The following is a 9,570-nucleotide window of genomic DNA, read 5'->3' as shown; positions in this document are numbered from 1 at the left end:
AACAAACCAAAAACGTTGTTTGTTTCAAACTACTTTCCGAACTTTGAATCAAGCAATTCAGACTTAAACGCAACAAAAAATTTAGTTTGAAATTCAACCAACATTTTGGTTGTTTCAACCTTTATTGCCTTTTCTCCGTGTGCCTAAAACCGAGCAAATGCCTGAATTGCATGAAGCAAACACATCTTTCTACCAGACAAAGACATTCTCTGAAAGAAGGAATCATACCTTTCCGTGGGGAGCGGGCCATTTGGCATAAAGTCATGTGGCATAACGCCATTTGGCATGAGGTAATTTGGCATAAAGACCATTTGGATAATTAAGAAAGCGACCAAAGTGAGTGTCATTTAACGGACATATGGCATTTTTTGTGTTCATGAAATTAATTACTAAACCAAGTGGTGCTGAAAAAACTGAAATGGTGAATGTAACACAGCTCATAAATATTTAAAAGACATAATCATTTCGAAGAAAGCATGCATTAGCCGAGTATGAAGCAATGAAATGTTATATCTCCATTGAAAATAAAAGATCCATCGGATGCGTTTGCTCGGTTAAGGCATTGGTGGATGTGATCCCTTCTTTAATAGTAGACGATTGCTTGGATTAAGGCAAAGGTGGATGTGATCCTTCCCGAGCAGCACAAGTCAAACAAAAGTGGTTGCAGTAACTTGATTGTGACTAAATCTGGTCACATACGAGTTGCAGTAACCTATGTGCAATATGTGTGCTGCTAGGGTTTCTTTAAACCTATGCGCTTGCCCGTATTATTTATTTATTTATTTGGGTGGTTCTACATCAACAGGCTTCGAAGCCCCAATGATGGTTTGTGCATTGACAAAAAACTTATATTACAAAAACTAAAACTATCTTAACACCGTAAAAATCTATCGAAGCACGTCTCTTGATACATTAAAGTCAAACTCGAAGCCACACGGTTGAATGTCCTCTGTAACCCAGTAATAGATTATTCTCCATAATTAGTACGATGAGATGGTGGTCGCAGCATCATATTGTTCCGAATTCTCGAGGTCTTACATAAATGTTCTACTCTTTCAAGAATGCTCGGCAATCTACTCTGTTTTGGAGGATGTCGGAAACTAGAAGAGCTCTAGCATCTCTCCGCCTTGCAAGGGTATCCAGACGAATTAGTCGGCAACGGTCCTCGTAGCTGGTAGATGCAGTGGATCTTGCCATGGTAGTCGAAGTGCGAATCTAATGAAGCGCCGTTGAACTGACTCGATTCTCTCTGCTCCATTGTGGAGAATGGGCAAATAGTCGAGCCATACTCCAGTATCGAACGCACTAAGGCACAGTAAAGTGCCTTTAAGCAATAAATATCCGAAAACGTTTTTGTTATCGAAAGATAAATCCCAGACATTTGGAAGCCTTATCTACTGCAAAAGATACGTGTTGTTAAATGTTAACTGGGAGTCTAGTATTACCCTAAGTCCTTAATTTGTCCACCCTTTCCAACTGAACTCCAGAAAGAAAATAGTTATAAAGTGTATCTTTATCGAGAAACGTAATCACTGAACATTTGTCTGGATTAAAGTCATAGATTCTTCTGGCCAATCGGCGAAGGCATCCAATTGCCGTTGTAGAAACTGCGATCTACTTCAGAACGATATTAAAATAGATTTTGGTCATCAGCGAAGGATAGCCGAGGTCCCTCTATTACTGCGTTTACATCGTTGAAAAAGGAGAAAGATAATGGGTCCAAGATGGCTGCCTTGCGGTAGCCAGAGGTGATGGGAAACGATGCCGAAGGGAATTACCTATGTGTCCCTTGTATTCCAAACCTCTCAAGCTTTGCAACAACGATTTGATGGCTGACTTTATCGAATGCTGCTGAAAGGTCAGGAACCACATCAGTTTGCGCTCGCTCTAGCATACGTCAGTCACATAGGAGGTGAGACGAAAGATTTGACGTCGTTGAGCGTCCGAGATGAACCCATGTTTCTATGTTAGATGTCGCCTGCAGTGGAAAAGTAGTCGATCCATCACAACGAGCTGAAGAGTTTGAAACAGCGCCATGACTATTCCAGTTATCATTTCTCTCCTATCACCCTTTTGTGCACAGGAAGCATAAATGCACTTTTCCAGCAGGAAGGGAACACTCCAGTAGCGAGCGACATATTGAAGATCTTAAGCAGCGGGGTAATAAATCCAATCGACTTCTTCATATTACGATGGAATGCCATCAGGTCCAATGCAAGTCGATGTTTTCAGTTACCTGCGCTGCCATTATGGAATCGTCTGATATTAATAATAGTGCATAATGAATCTGAAGGCCAGTAATACATATGCGCGTTAATCTGTTCAGCGGTTAGAGTTTTGCGAAAAATGCCGAAGAACTTCGAGTGAACTGATCACATATGGCTTGTGGTCGGATAAAACAGCACCATTCCATTGCATTGAAGAAGGAATCCATATCGCTGCGCTGTTCTTTAACGTATTTCAGAAAGACTTCGGCTGGGCTTGAAGCGACGTTGATGCTGTTCTGATAGCGAAGAAAACATCTACGGCTGACGCTCTTGTAGACATTATTGAGTCGCAGTGGTCTCTAAGTGGTTGACTTTGTGTTTGGAGTACTTCTCAGAATCGCTTTCTTCTGCTTTTTTAACTGCCGGAGTCTAGGTTCTGTCACGGAGTGCGGTTAAGATAGCTTCGCTTGGGAACATGTCTATCTATCACGCACGACAGAACATGGGAAAAAGTTTGTGCAGCATCACATTGTTAGCATGCAATATGTCATCTCATCAACGAAGGTTCATGAATTCGTGAACTAACGAGTTACGGTGCATTTTTCGTGAACAACAATCACGGATTCGGGAATATAGTCACGTTTTCAGGAACGTTCTGGAAAACGTGACTGGTGTTCTGAATCCGGATTGTTGTTCACGAAAATACCGTGAACTCGTTAGTTCACGAATCAAGAACGCTTTTTGTGCAGTGTCGAAGAATATGATTCATGCTGCCGATGTCTGCTTTCCAGAAGTCGTAAATAACAGGTGAATGTCGTCTTTGCCTTCAACTAAGTTGTGTTCGATAATAATGTGTAGTGGTGGATGATGAGCAACCCACTTTACCAACGGCGCAGGAGATAATGAAATTGTGGAGCAGTGTCACGAAGACTAGCAAAGCATAAATCAGGCATCTGTTATTTATCTCGAAATATGGTTGATTTGCTGAAGTGTGGCTGAGGTAGATCCAGAAGACTGTCGTGCACGAGTTAAACATAGAATGGCCAGCGTCGCAGTGAGGAAACCGTTGCCAGAAGCTCGCCAGCTGATTCCGGGCATGTTAAAATCACCGATGACGATGTCATCAAAGGGCGAAGCTGTCCACGATCGAGTTAACTGAATGCGTATGAGCATCGATCAAAGAACTGTCTCGCGTTCTATCCGGTGGGATGTAGATGACACAAAAGATAGCTTGCGGTCTGCAAGGTCTAGCACAATCCATACCTGCTCCACGGTTTTCCGCCGCCTCTTCGATCACGTGCTTTCAGCCCCCGGCGAACGGCTACGAGAACCCCACCGCCACGAACTTTTCTGCTATTATGTGTACCGCGATCGCAACTAAATATGCTATTATAGCGAGAATATGAATAAGCGCGACTATAACAAATAGTCAGGGTAATTAGGGATTAGGGAAATGGTGGATGCAATTTTTTGAGGTGATTGCTCGGATTAAGGCAATGGTGGATGTGATCTTTTCTTAAAAGGCGTTTATCCGGCATTAGGTGATAGTGGATATATGACCCCTTCTTTGTAGGTGCTCGCCCGGATTAATAAAATGGTTGATGGATCCCTTCATTAAACCAGGCGCTTTCGATTAAAGCAAGTGTAGATGTGATCACTTTTGCCCGGATTAGGCAATGGTGGATGATTCCTTCTTTACATTAGGCGTTTGCGGATTAAGGCAATAGTGGATATAGCTTATTTAAAATTAGGCATTTTCCTGGATTAAAGCAATGATGGATGTGATACTTTTTTCAAAAGTAGGGTTTCCACAATTAGGTGATAATGGATTTGATCCCTTTTAGTAAAGGTGATTCCTCTTGTGAAATAGAAGTTTGTCCAGAATACGGCAAGGAGATGTGATTCGTACTTTGGATGTAGGCGTTTTCCTGAATAAGGAGTGAGTTTTGACCCGGGGTTAGGTAATGGTGGAGGATTCCTTCTTTGAATGTAGGCATTTGCCGGATTGAGACAATCTTGTATTTAATCCATTCTTCAAAGTAGCTGTTTAACGTAATAAGCAAGGAGAATCCAGATTCCAGGGTTTTCTGGAATAAGACAATGACGGATGTGATCCCTTCTCGGAAGTAGTTCTGCCGCTTCGTTTGTCCGTCCAGGAAAATGCTATCGTCAGTCTAAATCTATCAGAACATTTTCTCGATCTACTCTAATATGTGAACAAACAACAAATAACCCTTTCCTTTCAGTTCCACATTATGCTATATGTACTGCCAAAACCTCTTTTTTGTTGTAGTTCAAAATTATGCCAAATGTCCGTATGCAATGACCGTTATGCCAAATGGCCTTTAGCAATGACCTATGCCAAATGGCGTTATGCCAAATGACTTTATGGCAATGACCGACCCTTTCCGTGCCTTAAAGCGAGGAAAAGGCAGATATAAAACACAACATTCTTGATGTAGAAACGACAAAATACAGAAAATTGAAAATATGTTACATTAGTTCCGAAATTGGTGATTTCATATTATGCCAAAAGACCTTTATACCAAACGGCATTATGGCAAATGACCTACCACCAGAATTTTGCTTGCCTCACCCCTTTTTGTCTAACTCCTGTACAGTGATCGTTCGCTAATTTAGGACGACCTAACCAGCGAATGCCGTCGCCAATTGGGGCGTTTTGACAAGCGTCAATGTTGTTTACTTTTTTTGAACAAAGAAAAAATTACGCGCCAGAAAATATCGATCCCGCCAAACACAGAAACAAAACGTCAACGCGTGTTTGACATCACATTCTGACGTTGATTTAATTGGGTTTCCCCAATTAGCGAACCAACTAAAAAGCGCCATCAGAAAAACCCCAATTAGCGAACGTTCACAAAATATGTGTCTCCTCTGAACAGCTGAAATGATAGCCTGTTTTGAGATTTGTCGCCGGAGTTTTGAACACTATTTGAATTGTTCAAAACTTACTTTGAAAAGCGGCCCTGTTATTGATAATTCTGAACATACGTAGTACACGCGAATCATGTTTTTTGTAAGATTTGCAATGAAAGTTGTGTATGAAGAAATATCCAGAGATGTTTTTTGGGGAGTCCATTTTCATTAATTTGATTGCATGGTCTACCATCAGTTTTGATAGTAAGTCAAATGAGTAAATATGACAAAGTAAAGGCTCCCCCAGACCTAAGCGATTTCATCGCCGCGAGGCGACAACTAGTCGCCGCGATTCTATCGTTGGGTCGCTGCAGGCAATGTCATTTACGCTTCCATACCAACGGCGAACGCTGTCGCCAAGCGATAGAATCGCGTCACGACTGTCGCGTCGCGCGTTTTGGGGAACCTTAATGATGAGAGATTATGTACAATCAAACATCGTTGAATAAAGAATAATTAAGTAAAAGAATTCATGTGTTGTTAGCATGATTTCACTCGAGTTCGAAAACAAAACGGATTCAGAACGGCTCACTATAGCATCAAGTCTAAGCATACACGAACGTGAAAAATAAATGCGCTACCCTCGCGTTTCATGTCCTAATTCCGCTGAAAGACTCCCATTCAAATCAGCTCCATCGTCGTCGTTCTGCTCATCACCTGTTAGTCGTATCATCGTCACTCATCAATTCACCACCTTCCGTATCGTCATCATCCATAGTTTATCATCTCTCTTTTACTGCTTACGGTGAAACATCGACAAAAAGTCAATATTTGCATTTCGTTACCACGAAGATTTTCCAGCTCAACGCCACAGTAGCAGCGGCAACCTTCCCTGTATCGCAAAAGTTTCAACTCTGCTGGCTACCATGCTACTTTACACTTTTCATCTGACGTTGCGGTCCGGTTCTCCATCGTCAACGAGTGTCACAAGTCTATAGTAGTATGAAAAGATAATGAAGTATATAAAGGCACAGTTCAACATTCAGCTATCTGAAATTGATTTAATATTTTGTACTGCCTGATGACTTCCAAAGAATAATTCAATTAGTTGGATTGCTGAGTTCATAGGCATTTGCATTATTGTCCCCGCTGCTATCTCACCCACAGTTTGTAGTTAAAATCCATCCTGCGTCTCCATTAGGAGGTGTGATTTTGATGTGTAACATTTCACTCGAGCAACACACTTTCGTAAACGAGTTGCTTAACGTCATATGCAATTTGTAGCTGTAACTAAATTGCGTCGGGATTGCTGCTTGGTAACCAAGCTCGTCAAAATTGCATGAAACGACTTACATCGTTCAACGTCATTCATAAATCACGTTACATCTGGACGATGGTAAAATTTCAAACTACGATTTATGTACATAATCATCGGACACTATTCTTATTGTTTAATGTTTTATTCAAAACTTTTCAACTTTCATACGTTATACATCCCACTTTACTAAAGATATAATTTGTGGATGTACCCAAAAGAAGGAGGTACTCAAATGTTGTTCCGTGAAAGAATCCTCTAGTAAAATTCGAAACAGCTAACAAGAACTCAACAACTATCATTCTCACATGACGGAGATCCAGTGGAGTAAATCCTGTCGTGTGCGATAAACTTCTTCTGCGCTCTGTTCTGTCAACAGAGGAGGATATGAAATCGAGATCGACAACGTGACCGCGACTAGCGTTCGGTATTGTTTCCGTTGAATTTTGTTTTGCTTTCGTTTATTCTCTTGTAGAAAACTTGAGGGAAAGCTGAGATGCACATGCAGCGCATCAAGTTTGTCAATCCGTTGAAAATGTGAACTAAAGCGAAGAGTGTATTTGAAGCTAGATTTTAAATTGATGATTTCGATTTCTTCAGTTTTTAAAATGTGCAGCCATTCGAAAACGTAGTCCCATGTCAAAATCATTCACAAAATCACGTGCCAAGATAGCTTATGTAAGGATATGAACGCAGTAATCCGGTTGTAAAACCTCAAACCAAACAGGTCATATTTAAATTATTACCCTCATTACGATCGGTAAGAACTCGCCCGCTTTGATATGTAGAGTCTGCGGCTCACTTTACTTTTGCTCCCACCCACACATCAGCTTACGCATCAGAGACGATGAAAGTCTCTACCCATCGCATAACCATTTCGAGAAACCTCAGTAGTGTAATCCTGTCGCCTTCTATCCAAATGAGTGAGCTTTTGGATCTTTAACGACACTTTTGTTGGCGCCTCGCCGGAACGTAGCGAGCGATGACAGCGAAAGAGGGAGTGGTGACGGCTTTTGGTGCGAGCTACGAGATGGGAGATGAACCAATTTAAAAGTTTGATATGTTGGTACTTTAATTTCTCGGGGCGATTCGATTTTCGCCAGACAAGCAAAGATGACACCGTTTTCGGAAGCATGTTACTAAATTGTTAGTCGTTCGAATAATTGGAATTTATGAGTTTAGCAGGAGTTCGAAAGATCAAGCAGCGTAAAGTTTAAGCACCAGGTTAATCAGTAATAAGATTAGATGGTTCAAGGCTAGAAATGTTGCTTTCCTTAGCCGTGCGGTAAGCTGCGCAGCTACAAAGTAAGACCATGCCAAATACCATGGGCTTGATTCGCGGTCCGGTCTAGGGAATGTTCGGGTTTGAATTTTTTCAACTTCCCTGCGCTCCACGCCTTCTTGTACCTGCCGGGTCGGAAGCGAACATCATCTTTGTAGGGTTGCTGTCCGGTATTTTTGCAATATGTCCTGCCCATCATACACTTCCAGCTTTAGCTACCTTCTCGATACTGGGCTCGCGGTAGATTTGAACGAGCTCGTTGTTCACCTTTCGTCGCCACACACCGTCCTCTTGCATACCACCAAAAATGGTCTTAAGCACAAGTCTCTCACATAGTCCGAGTGATTTAAAGTCCTCCTCCAGCATGATCCAAGTTCCATGTCCGTAGAGAACTACCGGTCTTATGGAATCTATACCATTTCGTCGAATGCCATTTAGTCGAAATAGGATTTTAGCATGAAGAATCATCGTCCATTTAGGCGAATAATGTTTGGTTGAAAGTAATTTTATTAAAAGCGGATTTTCGAATGAATAATTTTGGTACATTTAGTCGAATGACGTTCCGTCAATGGGATATTTGAAAGGAAGTTTAGTCAATTTTTTATTGTTCTCAAGTTACGTTTTTATCTTTTTGCCTTTCTCGTATACTAAGTATACGTAAAGGCTATATATTCACTCCAAAAACAAACAAGCCAATCGATTCAGTTCGCCGAATCGAGGTCTATGTGTGTGTGTGTATATGTGTGTATGTGCGCAAAAAGTCTCGCCCATTTTTCAGGCGCTTACGCTTAACCGATTTGCTTGCAATAAGTTGCATTCGACACAATACCCTGCTTTATTGTTTCTTATTGAAAATTGGCCAGATCGGACTATGGGATCAGAAGGTATGGCCAAAATACTTTTTTTTACACAAGGAACGAATAAAAAAGTCTCGCCCTTTTTCAGGCGTTTTCTCTTTACCGATTTGCTCGCAATAAGTTGCATTTGGCGCCAAATTTCTTTGTCCGTTCTATGAAAATCAGATTATTTATGGCAAAGATATTGTAGATCCAGTTGAAAATCGAAATTATTGTCCATTTTGAAGTCGCAAATCGGTACGCGAGTGCCGACTATAAAGTTGCGCACTACTCGCGCATGGTAGCTTAACATCCGGAAATGCGAGAAAATGCGATTGTCGCGAGACCTCGGTTCGGTTTTCAGCTTGATCTACAATATCTAATAAGAATTTTGACATTTTGTTTCCTTTTCCAATCTTTTACGTACATACCCTGTTTTATTTTACCCAGTCATATATTTTAAGGATGTCACTTTTGGATGTTAGTGAACTGAAGTCTGACTACACAAAAGAAAACGAAAATGTCATTCATCAAGCGAGCGGAGGGCAATATTTGTTATGAATATAAGACCGTCTTTCTGCCAAACTCCCGTATGAGAGGGAGGAAGTGTATCAGTGTGGAAGCATCCGATAGCTCATTTCGAAGAAATTATAGCCTTTCGGTACAACTTTGTTGCACAAGAAAGGCAAAAAGTATTTTGGCCATAATTTTAAAATACATTCAAGCCAACTTTCAATAGAAAATAATAGAACAGGATTCGCGTCTAATGCAATTTTGTTAGCAATTCGGTTCAGGGTAAGTCCATTAAAAGTCAGCTAGACTTTTTATTCGCTTTTAACACATAGTATATTTTGGCCATAATTTCTGTGGTCATGGTCCGATCTTCCAAATCAAAGAAAACAATACGACAGGATTCCGCGTCGAATGAAACTTGTTGGAATTAAATCGGTTGAGGATAAGGTCCAAAAAAGTGAGCTAAACCTCCAGGCCTTTTGTAAAAGTTTGGTTTTGGAGCGAACATACAGCCTTTTCGTATAAAAAGGCAAAAATGGT

The sequence above is a fragment of the Armigeres subalbatus genome, unplaced genomic scaffold (assembly GCF_024139115.2).
Source record: "Armigeres subalbatus isolate Guangzhou_Male unplaced genomic scaffold, GZ_Asu_2 Contig634, whole genome shotgun sequence".
NCBI lineage: Eukaryota > Metazoa > Arthropoda > Insecta > Diptera > Culicidae > Armigeres > Armigeres subalbatus.
This window is presented reverse-complemented; position numbering follows the sequence as displayed.